The sequence below is a fragment of the Saccoglossus kowalevskii genome, chromosome 11 (assembly GCF_978046115.1).
Source record: "Saccoglossus kowalevskii chromosome 11, keSacKowa6.1, whole genome shotgun sequence".
NCBI classification, from domain to species: Eukaryota; Metazoa; Hemichordata; class Enteropneusta; family Harrimaniidae; genus Saccoglossus; species Saccoglossus kowalevskii.
The window spans coordinates 25,296,308-25,319,457 of NC_140651.1; the positions used below are offsets into that span (position 1 = coordinate 25,296,308).

The 23,150-nt window shown below is 37.0% G+C and overlaps 1 pseudogene across 1 annotated transcript in view; it reads right to left on the reverse strand.

Moving 5' to 3' along the window:
• Positions 1-849: 849 nt before the first annotated feature.
• The window catches only part of LOC144363267 (ubiquitin-protein ligase E3A-like), a 49,474-nt pseudogene continuing 27,173 nt past the window's right edge, over positions 850-23,150 (reverse strand). Inside the window, exons 9-20 of the transcript XR_014930877.1 lie at positions 22,331-22,460; positions 21,817-21,949; positions 20,359-20,436; positions 17,696-17,896; positions 17,074-17,191; positions 14,383-14,619; positions 11,893-11,966; positions 11,222-11,294; positions 9,780-9,843; positions 6,280-6,367; positions 3,708-3,804; positions 850-2,809 (exon numbers count right to left, since the gene is read on the reverse strand). The product of XR_014930877.1 is annotated as a ubiquitin-protein ligase E3A-like (transcript). The remainder of the gene's footprint in view (positions 2,810-3,707; positions 3,805-6,279; positions 6,368-9,779; positions 9,844-11,221; positions 11,295-11,892; positions 11,967-14,382; positions 14,620-17,073; positions 17,192-17,695; positions 17,897-20,358; positions 20,437-21,816; positions 21,950-22,330; positions 22,461-23,150) is intronic.

Genomic DNA, 23,150 nt, shown 5'->3' on the forward strand with positions numbered 1-23,150 from the left:
ATTCTATCCATTAGTCAGGCCCACTTCCATTGAAAAGGTATACATTGGATGTATTTCCGCAACATACCATTTCAGCAAGGGGTCTACATATACAGCAGTTGAAAATAGTTCATTGTTTATGTACAAGTACTTTGAACCATTCTAAAAGTAGCTCTGTACCATGAGGTGAGCCACGTGGCTCCAAAAACAGCATTGGTGAAAAACCAAATGGTTGTTGGTCAGCCATTTTGAATCAAATCCGGGGGGGGGGGGGGGGGGGGGTATTTTGCAACAAGCACCTGCCAAGTTTGAATGAAATATGTCCATGCATGGCCGAGATCTAGTTGGGCAGAAGCACTTGATTTTAATGAGTTTTGGGACTAAAATGGCTGCCATTCGCCCATCATGAATTGGTCATGGAATAAATACATGTTCTTATGTATGTGTAAAATTTGAAAGCAATCAGTCAAATCATGTAAGTGATATGACTGGAACTGCATTTGTCAAAATAAAATGACCATCAATCGGCCATTTTCAATCCAGTCTGAATAACCTTATCACACAGCCGAGATCTAGTTCTGAAATGGCAGAAATACTTGATGTTGATGAATTGCCAAATGCATTCTGAGATACAGACACACGCACACAAATGAAACAAGTCCGATTGTGGACTATTTTTTTTACAAACTTTAACTAGTGCTGGAATGCTTGATTTTGATGAATCATCCTATGCATTCAGAGATACAGACACACATAAATGAAACAAGTCCCAGTTTTCAGACTACATCCAAACGGACTACTTTTTTACAAACCTTAATGATCATGTTCAAGAGCAGTAACAGATATGATGAAATAAAACTGCAATAAACATTCAAATTTGTTAAATATACTTTATTCAGCCAAAAAATGCAATATAGAATATGAAACAGATAACACATTGCATAGTTATTTTATAATAAATATATTTAAATTTATACATCTTGGAAAAAATAAATAAACATGTAAACCATATCAGTAGAAATTATAATCATTTTCTACAGCTCATTAATATCAATATGTGTATAATCGTGAACTTTATGTGCAAAACCTGTCTAAATCAAACATGTTTATCAGGCATCACTATGGACTGAATATCTAAAATGATTTCAATGAATTGATACGGGTATATAATCAGCCCCTATGGCATTCTCTCAATATTTCCACTATGGTGAGGGAAGTTTAAAACAACGCCTAACTTGTATAAAAAAATATATACTTTGTTCACGGAAAACAATACTGTATTTACATAGCACATTATTCTGCAAGTGAACAATGTAATTACATGGAATATTTCTTGTATACCCCGGTACTTCAAATACAGGACACTGAAAATGAACTTTGATGGCAATGAATGAAAATTGTCACGCAACAAAAATCCATGACAATAATTAACTAAAGGATTCTTTACAAATTTGCATTCATGTTTCTTTTAAAGAACAGCAATACCAAAGATAATATACAAGTTTAATACTCGCTTCAAAATTTGAACCTCTCATCATAAGATATGAGGTTATTACGAGGATACCACAAAGTATGCACGAAGACAGTACAGCGGAGGTCGATGCACAGCGTACTGTCTGAGTGCATTCTTTGACGTATCCTCGTAATAACCTTATTATACATCTTTTCCTTCCAAGAATACATCATGGGAATGCCGAAATCCAACAAATTTTGAACAGAATCAGCCAACTTCTTTGCTTGGAGTCCGGTCAAACCCTGATGGCAGCCATGTTTGTTTTTATTATAAGAAGACGCTTACGCACGTAACCATTCCATATTTGAATTCGCATTTCTTTATATGGTAGGATGAAAATACCTCGTAAAATACCGCTGTAACTTATGGCATTATGGTGACAGATGTATAATAATATCATTTATTTTCAAATACTTTCAATTTCACTAACAGGAACAAATCTTTCCTGACCCGAACTTTTCTTCTTACATTACAAGTATCCTCGGGGGCGGACATCCGGGCATTTTCGCCGCCTGGCAACCTTCGTGGTGAAAACAAAGGCCAAAAACTCGCAGAAAACGGTACTTTGGGATGCTTGTTGAGACTCCCCTGAACAGTTTAACAAGATTAGCCCTGCGTGTGTAACATATATAAATTTGGTTGTTCAGGATTACTTCAAAGTTCAGTTTGTGTTTTCTCGAATTTTTACCGGCTCGACCGGCACAGAGCCCATAGAAATACATGGTAGAGTGGTGCGCGTCTTAGCAACGTGGAACTCCCGTGATGTAGCTCCGCCCCCCGAGGATACTCTTATTTCGCTACTGTTAGTCATATGTACATAAAACCATATTCAGTCAATAATCAGACAAAATGTTCTGTTCCCTTTACCTGCTGAAATAAAATGGCTATTGCCTTCCATGAATAAATAGACATGACTTTAATGGACGGATGGATCCATGAAGTAGCTTTATTAGAAATTTGAAGGATTTAGTCATTAGGCCAATTCTGAGGTAGATGTGTTTTTAATGGATGTTTAGTTAAAATGGTTGAGAACGCCACTTTTAGTATATTTGTTATGATTGAAGTGTACTACATTGATCTAGCATAATAGCAGTCCATTCTGTGGAATTAATTAAAGAACAACACGGTCATGCAAGTCCAAAACCTTTTCCAAATTCAATGGCAGTGAGCAATCTGTCTTGGAGTTTACATTTACAGGAATATGATGGTAACAGTAATCGGTTAAAGCAAGTCATGGCAGTGGGTATTAAACCATCTGAGTCAGGTCCAATTTTTTGTATTACAACTTTCATGCTAGACAGCCCCCTTCAAAGGAACCTGTAAATAAGTATACAAGAAAAGGTTTGATCCATAGACCTTGTAGGATTTTGTTAAAAGTATGTGATGTAAATACAGCATTTTACCCAAGAAAAGGTTTGATCCATAGACCTTGTAGGATTTTGTTAAAAGTATGTGATGTAAATACAGCATTTTACCCAAGAAAAGGTTTGATCCATAGACCTTGTAGGATTTTGTTAAAGTATGTGATGTAAATACAGCATTTTACCCAAGAAAAGGTTTGATCCATAGACCTTGTAGGATTTTGTTAAAGTATGTGATGTAAATACAGCATTTTACCCAAGAAAAGGTTTGCTCCATAGACCTTGTAGGATTTCGTTAATAGTATGTGATGTAAATACAGCATTTTACCCAAGAAAAGGTTTGATCCATAGACCTTGTAGGATTTTGTTAAAAGTATGTGATGTAAATACAGCATTTTACCCAAGAAAAGGTTTGATCCATAGACCTTGTAGGATTTTGTTAAAAGTATGTGATGTAAATACAGCATTTTACCCAAGAAAAGGTTTGATCCATAGACCTTGTAGGATTTTGTTAAAAGTATGTGATGTAAATACAGCATTTTACCCAAGAAAAGGTTTGCTTCATAGACCTTGTAGGATTTTGTTAAAAGTATGTGATGTAAATACAATAGTAATTTAAGATTATAAAAACAAGTTTTGCATGTAATGAACACAAGTGAAAAGCAATACAAAATACCTATTGTTTATGAAAACCCACTGAATTGAATGCCAGCTTAATAACAACTTGGAACATTAGAATTCTTATCGATTCAGACCATTACAAGATTTTTTTCAATCAGAAATTTTAGACATACATGGGATGACATATAACCAATTATACCAGAGTACATGTATTAGCAAAGATGTGGACTTACACGATCACTTCCTGTTATGAAGTGTAACAACTTTTTCTTCTGTTCTTCATTGAGTGCATGAACGATCGACCAGAATGCTTCAATGATTGGATGTTTTCTATAGGGAGAAACAAACCATCAAACTGAGAACAAAATAGTTTTTGTATGTATGTAATATTTTTTTTTTTCAAATATTTAATTATTTGATGCATAGAACCAAAATGATGTGTGTGGTATCGAATGAGAATACATGGGGTATCATGTACATGTAACAGTAACTAGACAGCTGGATATGTACATGTAAACAGTACCTAGACAGCTGGATATGTACATGTAAACAGTACCTAGACAGCTGGATATGTACATGTAAACAGTACCTAGACAGCTGGATATGTACATGTAAACAGTACCTAGACAGCTGGATATGTACATGTAAACAATACCTAGACAGCTGGACATGTACATGTAAACAATACCTAGACAGCTGGATATGTACATGTAAACAATACCTAGACAGCTGGATATGTACATGTAAACAATACCTAGACAGCTGGACATGTACATGTAAACAATACCTAGACAGCTGGACATGTACATGTAAACAATACCTAGACAGCTGGATATGTACATGTAAACAGTACCTAGACAGCTGGTTATGTACATGTAAACAGCACCTAGACAGCTGGATATGTACATGTAAACAATACCTAGACAGCTGGATATGTACATGTAAACAATACCTAGACAGCTGGATATGTACATGTAAACAGTACCTAGACAGCTGGACATGTACATGTAAACAATACCTAGACAGCTGGACATGTACATGTAAACAATACCTAGACAGCTGGACATGTACATGTAAACAATACCTAGACAGCTGGACATGTACATGTAAACAATACCTAGACAGCTGGATATGTACATCTAAACAATACCTAGACAGCTGGATATGTACATCTAAACAATACCTAGACAGCTGGATTTGTACATGTAAACACCTAGACAGCTGGATATGTACATGTAAACAATACCTAGACAGCTGGATATGCACATGTAAAGAGCACCTAGACAGCTGGATATGTACATGTAAACAGTACCTAGACAGCTGGATATGTACATGTAAACAGTACCTAGACAGCTGGATATGTACATGTAAACAGTACCTAGACAGCTGGATATGTACATGTAAACAGTACCTAGACAGCTGGATATGTACATGTAAACAATACCTAGACAGCTGGACATGTACATGTAAACAATACCTAGACAGCTGGATATGTACATGTAAACAATACCTAGACAGCTGGACATGTACATGTAAACAATACCTAGACAGCTGGACATGTACATGTAAACAATACCTAGACAGCTGGACATGTACATGTAAACAATACCTAGACAGCTGGATATGTACATGTAAACAGTACCTAGACAGCTGGTTATGTACATGTAAACAGCACCTAGACAGCTGGATATGTACATGTAAACAATACCTAGACAGCTGGATATGTACATGTAAACAATACCTAGACAGCTGGATATGTACATGTAAACAATACCTAGACAGCTGGACATGTACATGTAAACAATACCTAGACAGCTGGACATGTACATGTAAACAATACCTAGACAGCTGGACATGTACATGTAAACAATACCTAGACAGCTGGACATGTACATGTAAACAATACCTAGACAGCTGGACATGTACATGTAAACAATACCTAGACAGCTGGACATGTACATGTAAACAATACCTAGACAGCTGGACATGTACATGTAAACAATACCTAGACAGCTGGACATGTACATGTAAACAATACCTAGACAGCTGGACATGTACATGTAAACAATACCTAGACAGCTGGATATGTACATGTAAACAATACCTAGACAGCTGGATATGTACATGTAAACAATAACTAGACAGCTGGATATGTACATGTAAACAATACCTAGACAGCTGGATATGTACATGTAAACAATACCTAGACAGCTGGATATGTACATGTAAACAATACCTAGACAGCTGGATATGTACATGTAAACAATACCTAGACAGCTGGATATGTACATGTAAACAGTACCTAGACAGCTGGACATGTACATGTAAACAATACCTAGACAGCTGGACATGTACATGTAAACAATACCTAGACAGCTGGAAAATTATCATAAATATACGATTCAGTATCATAAATATGATAATATATGCCATGTGTTTAAACTCAGGATTTTAAAAAATGGGGCGATTTTTTGTTGTTAAAAAATTTGACGACACACCACAAGTTTTGCGGGTTTAATCGGTCAACAAAGGACGCTGTGAGTAAGAAAGCGCATGCTGGCAGGTGGATAGTCTAAACCATTTATATCCATTTTAATGGTGAATTCAATAAACCACTTTGCAATGGTAATGGATTTTTATGCTGATTCTCTAGCACTTTTCAGAACACCTTTCAAATTTCCAAACTATCCAGTATATTCCATAGGAACCCTTGTTTGGTATCCCACGCAACTCTAACTCTGAAGCATTTTACAAAATATGAAACAAATTGACTACATATCCCATAATATGAACACACACACTTACTTTGTATAGCCATTTTGATATGAGACAGAATCTTCCAATGCTTTGAAGTCCAAGTCTGGACTGCCACACACTAAAAGCTCAATTTCATCTCTAAACATTTGCAGGGTGTCGCCTCCACACACCATATGAAATCCATTTGCAGGGTGTCGCCTCCACACACCATATGAAATCCATTTGCAGGGTGTCGCCTCCACACACCATATGAAATCCATTTGCAGGGTGTCGCCTCCACACACCATATGAAATCCATTTGCAGGGTGTCGCCTCCACACACCATATGAAATCCATTTGCAGGGTGTCGCCTCCACACACCATATGAAATCCATTTGCAGGGTGTCGCCTCCACACACCATATGAAATCCATTTGCAGGGTGTCGCCTCCACACACCATATGAAATCCATTTGCAGGGTGTCGCCTCCACACACCATATGAAATCCATTTGCAGGGTGTCGCCTCCACACACCATATGAAATCCATTTGCAGGGTATCGCCTCCACACACCATATGAAATCCATTTGCAGGGTGTCGCCTCCACACACCATATGAAATCCATTTGCAGGGTGTCGCCTCCACACACCATATGAAATCCATTTGCAGGGTGTCGCCTCCACACACCATATGAAATCCATTTGCAGGGTGTCGCCTCCACACACCATATGAAATCCATTTGCAGGGTGTCGCCTCCACACACCATATGAAATCCATTTGCAGGGTGTCGCCTCCACACACCATATGAAATCCATTTGCAGGGGTCGCCTCCACACACCATATGAAATCCATTTGCAGGGTGTCGCCTCCACACACCATATGAAATCCATTTGCAGGGTGTCGCCTCCACACACCATATGAAATCCATTTGCAGGGTGTCGCCTCCACACACCATATGAAATCCATTTGCAGGGTGTCGCCTCCACACACCATATGAAATCCATTTGCAGGGTGTCGCCTCCACACACCATATGAAATCCATTTGCAGGGTGTCGCCTCCACACACCATATGAAATCCATTTGCAGGGTGTCGCCTCCACACACCATATGAAATCCATTTGCAGGGTATCGCCTCCACACACCATATGAAATCCATTTGCAGGGTGTCGCCTCCACACACCATATGAAATCCATTTGCAGGGTGTCGCCTCCACACACCATATGAAATCCATTTGCAGGGTGTCGCCTCCACACACCATATGAAATCCATTTGCAGGGTGTCGCCTCCACACACCATATGAAATCCATTTGCAGGGTGTCGCCTCCACACACCATATGAAATCCATTTGCAGGGTGTCGCCTCCACACACCATATGAAATCCATTTGCAGGGGTCGCCTCCACACACCATATGAAATCCATTTGCAGGGTGTCGCCTCCACACACCATATGAAATCCATTTGCAGGGTGTCGCCTCCACACACCATATGAAATCCATTTGCAGGGTGTCGCCTCCACACACCATATGAAATCCATTTGCAGGGTGTCGCCTCCACACACCATATGAAATCCATTTGCAGGGTGTCGCCTCCACACACCATATGAAATCCATTTGCAGGGTGTCGCCTCCACACACCATATGAAATCCATTTGCAGGGTGTCGCCTCCACACACCATATGAAATCCATTTGCAGGGTGTCGCCTCCACACACCATATGAAATCCATTTGCAGGGTGTCGCCTCCACACACCATATGAAATCCATTTGCAGGGTGTCGCCTCCACACACCATATGAAATCCATTTGCAGGGTGTCGCCTCCACACACCATATGAAATCCATTTGCAGGGTGTCGCCTCCACACACCATATGAAATCCATTTGCAGGGTGTCGCCTCCACACACCATATGAAATCCATTTGCAGGGTGTCGCCTCCACACACCATATGAAATCCATTTGCAGGGTGTCGCCTCCACACACCATATGAAATCCATTTGCAGGGTGTCGCCTCCACACACCATATGAAATCCATTTGCAGGGTGTCGCCTCCACACACCATATGAAATCCATTTGCAGGGTGTCGCCTCCACACACCATATGAAATCCATTTGCAGGGTGTCGCCTCCACACACCATATGAAATCCATTTGCAGGGTGTCGCCTCCACACACCATATGAAATCCATTTGCAGGGTGTCGCCTCCACACACCATATGAAATCCATTTGCAGGGTGTCGCCTCCACACACCATATGAAATCCATTTGCAGGGTGTCGCCTCCACACACCATATGAAATCCATTTGCAGGGTGTCGCCTCCACACACCATATGAAATCCATTTGCAGGGTGTCGCCTCCACACACCATATGAAATCCATTTGCAGGGTGTCGCCTCCACACACCATATGAAATCCATTTGCAGGGTGTCGCCTCCACACACCATATGAAATCCATTTGCAGGGTGTCGCCTCCACACACCATATGAAATCCATTTGCAGGGTGTCGCCTCCACACACCATATGAAATCCATTTGCAGGGTGTCGCCTCCACACACCATATGAAATCCATTTGCAGGGTGTCGCCTCCACACACCATATGAAATCCATTTGCAGGGTGTCGCCTCCACACACCATATGAAATCCATTTGCAGGGTGTCGCCTCCACACACCATATGAAATCCATTTGCAGGGTGTCGCCTCCACACACCATATGAAATCCATTTGCAGGGTGTCGCCTCCACACACCATATGAAATCCATTTGCAGGGTGTCGCCTCCACACACCATATGAAATCCATTTGCAGGGTGTCGCCTCCACACACCATATGAAATCCATTTGCAGGGTGTCGCCTCCACACACCATATGAAATCCATTTGCAGGGTGTCGCCTCCACACACCATATGAAATCCATTTGCAGGGTGTCGCCTCCACACACCATATGAAATCCATTTGCAGGGTGTCGCCTCCACACACCATATGAAATCCATTTGCAGGGTGTCGCCTCCACACACCATATGAAATCCATTTGCAGGGTGTCGCCTCCACACACCATATGAAATCCATTTGCAGGGTGTCGCCTCCACGCACCATATGAAATCCATTTGCAGGGTGTCGCCTCCACGCACCATATGAAATCCATTTGCAGGGTGTCGCCTCCACACACCATATGAAATCCATTTGCAGGGTGTCGCCTCCACACACCATATGAAATCCATTTGCAGGGTGTCGCCTCCACACACCATATGAAATCCATTTGCAGGGTGTCGCCTCCACGCACCATATGAAATCCATTTGCAGGGTGTCGCCTCCACACACCATATGAAATCCATTTGCAGGGTGTCGCCTCCACACACCATATGAAATCCATTTGCAGGGTGTCGCCTCCACACACCATATGAAATCCATTTGCAGGGTGTCGCCTCCACGCACCATATGAAATCCATTTGCAGGGTGTCGCCTCCACGCACCATATGAAATCCATTTGCAGGGTGTCGCCTCCACACACCATATGAAATCCATTTGCAGGGTGTCGCCTCCACACACCATATGAAATCCATTTGCAGGGTGTCGCCTCCACACACCATATGAAATCCATTTGCAGGGTGTCGCCTCCACACACCATATGAAATCCATGTAAAAAAGCCTGCAAAAGAAATAAATACTATCATTGCCATTGTCTTGAAAAAAGTTTAGTTTTTCTGTACGCCACAACCTTTTCACCACCAGTTCCCTCTTTTCATCACAAATTCACAAAATAGTCCTGTTTATAGTCTGCACTTCCCTTCAGAAGATTAGGACAAAAATGACCAATTTTTTTGAGTAAAAAATGAAATTTGTCTGTTGGCTCCAAAATTAAGGTTCATTTCCAGAAATATTGAAAAATATAAGCAAAAAGTGCAGACAAATTTGGGCTAGAAATCTGTCGGTGAAAAGGTCTTCACAATCTGGCATAGACAGAGGTGGAGGTATTCAAATTCTGGGTCCTAACTGTCTGTACCCTTTAACTGTCCAAACTGTGTACAAGTAAATATGGAAAGCTTTTATTAGAAACATCTCCAATACAAGTGAACCTCTAGTTACATGTACATGTAGTATGACTTCACCATAGACATCTCTTACGTATGCACATGCACGACTAATGCAGCAAATACTAACAGAATTACAATTCTACTAATCACCCATAAGGGTTTTTCCAAGAGAATTACTGTGGAATACTTTATTTTCGCTGGAATTAATTTTCGCTGAAAAGGCTTTTTGGGCATTTTGTATGGAATTTATTTTCACTGATTTTTGATGAGTTTAATGTGAAATATAGGGAAAAAAGTATATACGCTGGATTTTATTTTCACGGAATCATCCATTCAGCGAAAATAGCGAAAACAAATTCCAAGCGAAAATAAAGTATTCTACAGTATAGCGTTCAGGCCTCTGCAAGTTTGGATAAACAAGAGGGTTAAGGCAGAACAATATCTTGATGATGTCATTCCAGCTCATCTTGTGTTGTGTTTGTGTTATGCCCAAATGAACTATTGAAGTAAGCTACAATAACATCATGAAATAACTCAATGAAACCCTATCAACTAAACCACCTTCTGGCATGCTCCTCATAGCAATGTACATACACTGATTTCAGCATTGCAATTTTGCAGGCTTTCCTCAGGTACATGTGGCTAGGTAAATTATTGTGATTTTCTAGAAAACTAAGTTTTGCTGATATTATGAATTTAAAATAGATAATTAACTGTCTTAAAATAGTAGCAGCCAATCACTTAATATGTGTTGCACTAATGAGAAGGCTGTAGGGATCATTCTATTGTATTTCAGTGATGCAGATTAGATTAGTGATCAGATCAGTACACAAAAATTAAGTTATTATTGATCTATGACTTGAATAATTTCCACACAAAAGGTTCTACACAATTGAACAAGATTCAATTTCAGACAAACAGGAAAGCATCACTACAATGTACATTAAGTGTAGCAAAATTTAAATAAAATATTGGTAGTTTGTTAATTCTCACCTCAAACTACACAGCTACACTGTCATTCAGCAGGTGGTTTATATACAACTGAACGAATTCATGTCGATTTTGGAGAGTCAAATGTAATAGAATTATTGAAATAAGTTGGAAGGTAATTTTCATTTGACCAACCAAGTACTGGTACTTGAATAAATTGCAAATGTTGAAATAGCATCGCTCCATTCCCAGGGATAGTTATTAATTTTACATTATTTGGATATGTCACATGTTTTTCACTCAATACACTGTTAGGTTGCAGTTAAGTCAAAGCATATATACAAGGCAGATTTTGATATGTGGAAAAAACCTGTCAGCAAACAAGCTGCTCTCTGATTGGTCTAACTGTTGGGTGTTAGGGTTGGACAGCCAATCAAAGACAATCTTGTAAGTAGCATCACGTTGACTGTTTAAGGTGCGTTCTCTAGCAACAAAATGATTTTGTAACATCAAAATGGCGAAGATGAATATTAGTGATGTCGCTCATAATGATGACTGGTTTTGTAGTCATTTAGAATAAAATAAGTCTCTAAAACAGTATTTGCAATGAACATTCATAGATCAAAAAACTATCAACGCTGAGAATATTAACCCTTGCATCGATTTATTCACAGAAGCACTTCGTCACAAAACAGGTTATTTGATATGTGTATTTCTGGTGCCTGCTCACCTGGTTGGTCACAGCAATATCTGAACCATTTGGCAGCAAATCTACAGTCACAACCTCATCCATAGACAGGTAAGATATCTGCAGAAAATTTGGACAAAAAACGATCCAATTTATATATAATATAATGCAGTGTAGTATTAGTAATATAGAGCATGCTATGAATGACCAAGGAATGTTTCTAGATATGCTGAGCAAAATCTTAAAATGGTGTTTTTTTTAATGAAATCATGTAAAAATAAAGACAGCCATGCGTGGCACAGTCCGTTAGTTATCAAATTTAAGATAAATAGTTTTGTTTATAGTAATATAGCCGGAATATAACCATGTCAGGAATGTGATTTTTTAAATGATTGACAATTGTATCTGATTGTCAAACAAGTACTTGTCCATATTGAGAGATATTGCTCTGGAACAGCATTCAAAATCAGCCATTTTGAATACATGTATATATTTAACATGATGTATAACGAATATATAAAATTTGAATATAATCAGTCAAAGTATTTAAGAGACATGGCTCTAGAAGCCCAATCATTAAAACAAAATGGCCGCCAGTCAGCCATTTTGAATCCAATCTGAAAAATAAAATGACGTGCATCAGGAACCTGTAATGTCTAATGTGTGTTATAAGTTTGAACAAAATCCATCCATAAATGCAAGAAATGCTTGACATTCAAGGATTTTTTAACACAAAAATAGCCATCATTAGGCCACTTTGAAAAGGATCGTCAAACCAATATATCCGTATATCTGTGACATGATGTTTAATGAATATTAAAAATTTGAACATAATCAGTTAAAACAAGTCTGGGTCTGAAAACCCATTCATTAAAACAAAATGGCCGCCAGACAGCCATTTTGAATCTTATCTGAAAAATAAAATGACGTGCATCAGGAACTCGTAATGTTTAATGTATGTACCAAGTTTGACCGAAATCCATACATAAATGCCAGAAATGCTTGATATTTGACGATTTTTTAGCACAAAAATGACAAACATTCAGCCATTTTGAATAGGATTGTCAAACCAATATATCTGCCTATCTATGACATCATGTATAATGAATATTTAAAATTTGAACATAAACAGTCAAAACAAGTCGGAGATATGGGTCTAGAAGCCCATTCATTAAAATAAAATGGCTGCCAGCCGGCCATTTTGAATGTTATTTGGAAAACAAAATTATTTGCATCAAGCTCCCATGATGTCTGATGTATATATCAAGTTTGAACAAAATCCATCTGTAAACAGCTGAGAAATGCTTGATTTTTAGGATTTTTTAGCACAAAAATGGCCGCCATTCGGCCATCTTGAATCAGATCGTAAAACAAAATGATGTGCATCAAAGGTCCTATAATGTCCAACGTATATACAAGGTTTGAACAAAATCCATCTGTAAACAGCCGGAAAATGCTTGATTTTGATGATTTTTAGCACAAAAATGGCTGCTATTCGGCCATCTTGAATCAGATCATGACGTGCATATGATATCATGTATGATGTATGTGTGAAGTTTGATTGTGATTGGTCCAGGCATTTCTAAGATACAGGTTCGGACGCACGCACGCATGCATGCTAAAACACAAGTCCTCGTTTTCGGACTGCGTTCGAACCAAGACTAAAAAACATGCAAAATGTTGCAAAATTACAGAATTCATTAGTGTTAAAATGCATAACAAGGTACATCTTAAAACTTGCTCTATTGAGGACATTTAGTTGTAATAGGAAAAGTTGAAATGATATCAGCGCATATACAATGTACAACTTAAGAACAAGTCATTGAAAATGACACAGTCCCTGTTAAATTTTTGAAAGTTCTCCTTTGTGCTCGTCATATTAAAGTGGAGGGGTTGTCGCGAGCGTGTCCTTGAAACTTGAGTTCCAAGTGGCGTATACAACAGATTGTTTATTTACATCAAAACTTGTGTTTCGTGTAGTAGTAATATGGCCAAAAATAAAAACAGCCGTTATTCGGCCATCTTTGATCTCATTATGAAACACACTGATATGTATGATGTATGTGCCAAATACGAATGAATATGGTACATAAATTATGCAAATATAGTAGTAAGGCCAAAAAGTCAGATGGCTGTCACATACAAAGAATGAACGGAATCGGTCCAAGGATTCTGAAATATGACTCTGGACAGACTGACGCACGGACGGACGGACTCAGCAACTCACGGACAGTCGGGACATGTATCCTAACATGTATGATCTATGTACTAAATTTGAATAAAAACTGACAAAGCATGTCCAAAATACAACATTTTCAAAAAACAAGATGGCTGCCAGTCGACCATTTTGAATTGAATCGCTAAACCACTGCATGTGCATATGTCCCACATAAGGTACTAGGCACATGCAAAGAATGAACAGAATCGGTCCAAGGGATTCTGAGATACGACTCCGAACAGACGCACAGACGGAGACCGAATTATAAGCCCCGTTTGGACGAAGTCCAAAAACGGGGACTAATAAGTCATACACTACCTGAAAGGTATAGCAAAAAGTAAACTCTACATCGTCTTCATATTCCAAGAGTTCTTTTAAACCTCTCCAAGCGATGGCTGGAAATCAATCAAATCTTGCAGACCAATGGCTTCACCTTGTAGTTTTTTTTATAAGTGACCGCTGGAAACTTGATATCTAAGATAATACCATTGTAGATGGCCAATCCAAGGATGATCCCAACCAATTCAAATTGCTCTTGGCTTTCAAAGGATGTTTCTGAAATGGGGACGGTGAAAGTAACAAGTAGAAATTTGTTTTATACTGGTTTCCTGATAAGCTATAGCAGGTCTCAGTCTTGGATTCAGTTTTGATTTTGTTTTTCTGAAGACTTTAGTACTTTCTACCTCTGTGTTGATTTGTATATACCATAAATCACTTCGAAAATTTTAGGTTTCAATGAAAATCATGTAATTTTGAACTTGTAAATTTCACTATACAACTTCTGCCTAATGATCATGGTTAGGCATGTTATTTCTACTTTTCATGACAAACACAAAACTGTTGCATGTTAAAGTTGGGAAATCTAATTTTTGACACCAACTAAAGCATACAGTGCAGTGGGTTAGGGGATTGGTGGTCAGTCAGTTCGCCCCAATGCACATTCGCCCCAGACCAGTTCGCCCCAAAGTCAGTTCGCCCCAAAGTCGGTTCGCCCCAAGTTTACTGGTGTTCGTTTTCGCGGTTATGCGTGCAAGGAAATGTGGTTTTGAAATATTTTAAAAATTATACTTAAGTAAAAACCACATCGAAGGAGGCTGATCGCCGCGATTGTAGCATATCGCCCGAAGAGTCGAGCCGGTGTCGTGCCATATGCGTCGTGATAGCGATACTTTGCCTTTTTTTGCCATGCGCTGTGATAGCGATTTTTTGCCCCTTTTTCGATTGACTTATCTCCCCTGGCTTGCCTTACAAACATGAATGAACCAACCAATCAATCGGTGTTGTGTGGTTTCGGCGTTCCAGTTTTAACGCACGGATTAAAAATACTGTGCCGCCATCTTGAACGTTCCATTCAAAAGGGGGTGGTGTGTTTCACAAGGACTGTGGTCACGCTAAAGGGATCACGAGACTTGTTATAATTATATATACAACGTAGTTATATTAACATTGTACACGTATTATATTTGTTTAGTTTTCAGAAGTGAAGAATTGTTATCAAGGGTTTATGAATGCAAGAACACAGTATTCATTTTGAAAAAATAAAACGTAGTAGTATTCTGTGTGTTTGTTCTCTGCCATTGTTGGCTCTACATTGCGTGATAGTAGTACACCATGCACACACCATCAAAAAGGTGTGACCGCGACACCTTTTCAGTACCGAATAACACCTATTAAACTGGGCGTCTAGAAGACCCAGTAACGTGGAGCTTTGTGACATGAAGTTGTGGTACAGCAACAACCAATTTATTTGTAGTCCATTGTATATGTGTTTTACATTCATTTTGTGACGTACACCGTTATTCAAGTCCAGGGGAAATGTTGAAAATCATATTTGATTCTCAAAAATAAACATTACTCTGCAGTTTGTGCGCATACCTAGTATATCGCGAAACAATTGACCACACCCACTGTTACATTAAGAACTTCGATGTTATGTATTATCGTAAATTTAAAGAACTTCGATGTTATGTATTTTATAGTCGTTACCTGTTCGTTATTTTAAGAACTTTGATGTTATGTATTTTATAGTCGCTCCCTGTTCGTTATTTTAAGAACTTCGATGTTATGTATTTTATAATCGTTACATTATCGTACATTTAAGAACTTTGATGTTATGTATTTTATAGTCGTTACCTGTTCGTTAATTTAAAGAACTTCGATGTTATGTATTTTATAATCGTTACATTATCGTAAATTTAAAGAACTTCGATGTTATGTATTTTATTGTCGTTACCTGTTCGTTATTGTAAGAACTTCGATGTTATGTATTTTATAATCGTTACATTAGCGTACACTTAAGAACTTCGATGTTATGTATTCTCGTACTTTCGAACAACCAATAAAGTTAGAACGTAAAAGCACTGTTTGATAGGAACATCATGAAGCTCACTGGTTTCAGATACAATATACTAGCCAAGCCGACACAACCCCTATTGCTCAATAGAATAATCCAAGATGGCGATGTTTGAGAAACGGTTCGTTGAAGATCGATTCGACCTTTCGATAAACTATTCAAAGCTCGTCCAGTTTACGGATCTCATCGAAGCCTGAACGGAAAGATTACTGGCTGCTTTGACCTGTGAACGCCAATTATAAAATCTATCGGGTCGGAGAGTGTCGTACGGACTAATAGGTCAAACGAGTCTGCGATCATAGCACGCGGCACAGCACGGGTTCGGGTGATATGCTACAATCATGAATCACAGCGATCAGCGTCCTTCGATGTGGCTTTACTTTAGTATAATTTTTAAAATATTTCAAAACCACATTTCCTTGCACGCATAACCGCGAAAACGAACACCAGTAAACTTGGGGCAAACCGACTTTGGGGCGAACTGACTGTGGGGCGAACTGGTCTGGGGCGAATGTGCATTGGGGCGAACTGACTGTGAATCAGGGGATTTTTCCAATAAAAATTTCTGTGTCCATTCATCTTTGGTTTTCAATAATCTTCACTAATTTCTAGGTTGATTTCAGAACAAATGAGGACATCAAGTGTGAGGTACTTACCATTAAACCAAATTGTTCTGCTCTCTTCAATGTAAGTAAACATACCATAACTCGGATCAAATCTGTATTCAGTAATTAACTGAAAAAACTCTTTCTGAAGTCCTCCGAGATCAAGTCCCTATATAAACACAACAGTTAAATTTCTTTTACATGTGATGTCAAGCAGACACAAACCCAAATTGTTCAATAAGACTTGTGCATGAAGTCGCACATCCTGCGAATTTTTGGTTGTACAAATGATAATTGGTAATATGATAATTTCTCACCCCCACCCCAATACATTTTTGGTGAAAATCACTATCCTTGGCAACTTTTCCTAGCATGAGAACAGTCAGTTAAAGCTAGTGACAATCTACAAAATACCCCTAAAGTTTATTATTATTATTATTATTATTATTATTATTATTAAAGCTTTATTGCAGGATATAAAGTGAAAAGTTCGTACATCCCTAGTAAATAAAAAACAAAAAACAAGAACAATAAATATAAACAAAGAGAAAAAAAACGAATATATAAAAAAAACTTGACTAATAAATAAATTCATTCTATACTGACCCATGTTTCGTATTTACATGAAAGTGAAGGAGAGTATAATACAGCCAATAATCACAATATGTAGTACCTGTTCTCCAACGTACTTGATCTTCAATGCTTTCTTCAGATCTGTTTGTTGGATTCTAATCTGTGCTAAGGTGTCCTTGATCAGCTCATCTCTTTTGACTTGCAGCACAAGATATGGACACATAGCTGACTTAATGGCATCTTCCAATTCAGCGCTTTTATTCAGAGCTTCCCTGTAACAATTCTGTGCTTGGCTTACTCTCTTAACTTGAAATTAAATGCGATAATTATATCAGCATGAGTTGGGCTTAATCCACACCCCCAAACACAATTTAAGGCTTAGATGTATATTGGGAAGAAATGTGCTAACTTCATATTGGATGTATAAAGGAATGTGGGGTAGAAGAAACTTGAACTTAAGAGGGTGTTTTTTTTGGGGGGGGGGGGGCTCCACATCTTTTCCATACAGCCCCGTGCTAACAAACTGTAAATCTCTTCCGTTTTCAAGCAATGACTTTCAAATAATTTCATAGAGATAAGCAAGTTTATCTGATTTCTACTCGTTTGTTCATTCTAATTTATGTTTTATTATTTTCTATATCACAGTGAAAAACAAACGTGCATCTATTTTGATTACTAAAAAGTTGTATGATATGTTCAGGTGTTATTGACCAGCATTTGGAGCTTTACCAGTATGTGACCTAATCATATAAAGTATATGTACATATTGTTGAGCTACCGTAATGACAGTATGTGACCTAATCATATAAAGTATATGTACATATTGTTGAGTTAATGACAGTATGTGACCTAATCATATGAAGTATATGTACATATTGTTGAGTTAATGACAGTATGTGACCTAATCATATGAAGTATATGTACATATTGTTGAGTTAATGACAGTATGTGACCTAATCATATAAAGTACATGTACATATTGTTGAGTTAATGACAGTATGTGACCTAATCATATGAAGTATATGTACATATTGTTGAGTTAATGACAGTATGTGATCTAATCATATAAAGTATATGTACATATTGTTGAGTTAATGACAGTATGTGATCTAATCATATAAAGTATATGTACATATTGTTGAGTTAATGACAGTATGTGACCTAATCATATAAAGTATATGTACATATTGTTGAGTTAATGACAGTATGTGTACATATTGTTGAGTTAATGACAGTATGTGATCTAATCATATAAAGTATATGTACATATTGTTGAGTTAATGACAGTATGTGATCTAATCATATAAAGTATATGTACATATTGTTGAGTTAATGACAGTATGTGACCTAATCATATAAAGTATATGTACATATTGTTGAGTTAATGACAGTATGTGATCTAATCATATAAAGTATATGTACATATTGTTGAGTTAATGACAGTATGTGACCTAATCATATAAAGTATATGTACATATTGTTGAGTTAATGACAGTATGTGATCTAATCATATAAAGTATATGTACATATTGTTGAGTTAATGACAGTATGTGACCTAATCATATAAAGTATATGTACATATTGTTGAGTTAATGACAGTATGTGACCTAATCATATAAAGTATATGTACATATTGTTGAGTTAATGACAGTATGTGACCTAATCATATAAAGTATATGTACATATTGTTGAGTTAATGACAGTATGTGATCTAATCATATAAAGTATATATACATATTGTTGAGTTAATGACAGTATGTGACCTAATCATATGAAGTATATGTACATATTGTTGAGTTAATGACAGTATGTGACCTAATCATATAAAGTATATGTACATATTGTTGAGTTAATGACAGTATGTGACCTAATCATATAAAGTATATGTACATATTGTTGAGTTAATGACAGTATGTGATCTAATCATATAAAGTATATGTACATATTGTTGAGTTAATGACAGTATGTGACCTAATCATATGAAGTATATGTACATATTGTTGAGTTAATGACAGTATGTGACCTAATCATATAAAGTATATGTACATATTGTTGAGTTAATGACAGTATGTGACCTAATCATATGAAGTATATGTACATATTGTTGAGTTAATGACAGTATGTGACCTAATCATATAAAGTTTATGTACATATTGTTGAGTTTTTTTATATTTAGACATTGTTGGATACAGACTGTTGCATTTTGAAATTCTATCACAAGTAGAATTTATTAAAAAGATTTTTTTTTTAAATATCAAAAACACTAATGGTATATACAATTGTTTATAATTTTTAATGTGTATTCTCTATGCTTTAGGTAATTCGTCAGTTGGTAAGAGTGTCAAAAATTCACATTATATAGGTAATGTGTTTCTCAATGACAAGAATTGATAGTGGCCCTAAGAAGGTATTAAATTGACAAATGTATGGATATTTAGCATAGGAAGTCCTTAACTCAAAGACTCCCACCGCTGATGCAGTATCCATGGGCGTTCAGTCCTTACTGTATGGCTGCATAAGAGGACCTGAGTTGGGTAGATTTCAACCAATCAGGTGTGACGTCAGCCAATGAATCAATAATACTATCTAAATAAAATCTTGCGAAATATGATGTGTCATATTTACTCTATTAGAAAGGTATCTCCAATTGAGGTGAAGATGAATATGAGGCAAAAATGTTTGTTTGGAATGAACTATTATAGTAAAACCTGTCAAAAATGAATACCACAAAGAGTACACAGGTGTTGTCATGTTAGCACTCACCGCTTGGTGTAGGAGGGCATCTATATATTCCTGTCTCATCTGTACAAATGCATCCAAATGTAAAACGTGCACTTTACACTGAAAATAAAAAGGCACGTGTCAGTGACTTCACATGGCAACTGAGCTATTACATTTTCCTTTGGCAATGTCAACAAGATATGGCCGTGTTCTAAGGAAAGAAGAAATATTGCAATGAATACAACTTGATAATATTAAATATCTGGCGCAAATGTCCAATACATGAAATAAAGTATTTATTATAAAGATTATGTGTGGAAATATCGCACAGATTGTCCATTTACTCAATGTCTCCCTGTCGGTACTATCCATGGATGTTCAGTCCTTACTGTATGGCTGTATAAGAGGACCTGAGTTGGGTAGATTTCAACCAATCAGGTGTGACGTCAGCCAAATAAACTAGAATGTACACAGCAAAATAAAAGCATGGACATGAACAAATATGATTTACAAAATACCCCTTGAAGGTCACATATCCTTGTATTTTTGATGGTATTGTTGCCCTATAACAGCAATAATTTTGAGTCAATCACAATTTATTGAACTGTTTTCAATTTTCAATGACCACTGCTTACATTATTTCAAGCCTTTGAGAGCCATTACTTTTCCCGTCCAGATTTTGCTCGTTTTTCTGTATTTTTTTTATAATCATTTTAAACCAAATTAACATTACTCCATATTGGCTAAAAAGTTTTGACAAAAATGTGGAAAAATTATGTGGGTTTTTTTTATGATGTGTCATTTTGGTGAAACAGTTGTATATATTATATATAAAATATTTTCTATAATTTTCTTGGTCAAATTTGGCTCAAATGAACACGAGTAGTCTGCATCAAAATTGTTGAAATAAAATGGAAAAAAGGAAAAAGTTTGTAGAGGGTGCCAAAAGTTGACTTTGGCATTCAAAGTGATATGAGATAGTGTTAGCATACCATCAGCTATTGTTTATGAATTCAAAAATATTAAATGAGGTTTTCAAGTACATGTATTGAGTTCAGGTGATATGTCTGAAGATGTTCCTTTTTTATTATTATTATTAAATATTTTTTTTGCAGGATATAAAGTGAAAAAGCTCATACATGCTATATTAAAAAGAAAAAAAAAAACATAAAAGAAAATAACTTATAAATTCAATACCTGTGGCATATACACAAGTTTATAAAACAGACAGCATAAAATGCATGTGTGTATAGAATAGGGAACGATATTCATGTGACATTTTGCATTCGTTATATGTACATTAGAGCATTTAATAGTCTACATCAAGCAGTAACATTTCGTGTAACAAACAATGCATTTTACATGTGTTGCATGCATCACATAACACAGTATAAACAAACTGCAGTGCTTTAGCATAGATCAGGTTCACAATGGAAATCTGTCAGACATTTGGAACCATTGCACAGTGACTGCCACTACATATTATGAGGCGTTACTTACAGCAGGGTCTAGCAGAAATGGAAATTCTAACAAGGAAGACTCCTTATCTTGGTGTCCATTCTGAAAAGGCAACTTATGATGATACAAATTATCCTTCCTCCATTTTTCAAATTCATGTCTTGAATCAAGTTTCCTGTGAATCAAAGAATAATGATTTAAATACATGTACAACCCAAATAGACTTATTATACCCATGTTCAAGATCATCACATTGATTGAACAGAGCGTGGTTTTGTGCCAGTCAATAAAACTCATTATTGGCTTTAAGTGCATGGGCAATTGTTTACAAGAAATGTCATCTGCAACAGACTCCAATATTTGATTTATGTTGTGTTAATATATTCGTTGTAACAGAACATTTTTTTTTAATTTTCTTGCAAAAAAATAAATAAAACCGTTACCTCAGTATCAGTCAATATTCAGTTTGATGACCTGCTCTTCAAACTACTTTGTTTGATTAATGTGTATACTTTTAACACACAACAAATAATATATGAACCATATAATAACTCACCTTGACAATTCAAAAGAATAAAACTTATCCATGGCTACAATAGGTTTACCAGTTTTTTGCGAGTTTCATACTATTTGCATTGTATAATACAGACAAAGCTTTGGCAATGTCAACAAGATTGGGCCGTGTTCTAAGGAAAGAAGAAATATTGCAATGAATACAACTTGATAATATTCAATAGCAAATATCTCGCAAAAATGTCTAATACATGAAATAAAGTATTTAATATAAAGATTATGTGTGGAAATATCGCACAGATTGTCCATTTACTCAATGACTCCCTGTCGGTACTATCCATGGACGTTCAGTCCTTACTGTATGGCTGCATAAGAGGACCTGAGTTGGGTAGATTTCAACCAATCAGGTGTGACGTCAGCCAAATAAACAAATATGATTTATAAAATACCCCTTGAAGGTCGAAGGTCACATATTCTGGTACTTTTGGAGGTGTTGTTGCCCTATAACAGCAATAATTTTGAGTCAATCACAATTTGTTTAAAGCGCGGTGGTCGTCGCGCAGCGTGTTCGAATTTCATGTAAATAAACAATGTATTTTACACGCATTGTATACGTCGCTATGAGTCCCATATCGAACAGGACGCGGCACGACGACTGCCACTCTTTACGTGTTTTTGAATTTCAATGACAACTGCTTATTTTAAGAGTGGGTATTAATTGAGGAATTCTGAATGATAGTGAACATGTACCCCCAGAAAGTATAATGATGTGCAAGTCCTTTTTCAAATGGTCATCTATACAAGGAATAAATGGTTACAGAAATCAAAAGGCACATAGAAACAACGCATTTTACTTCAAAGAG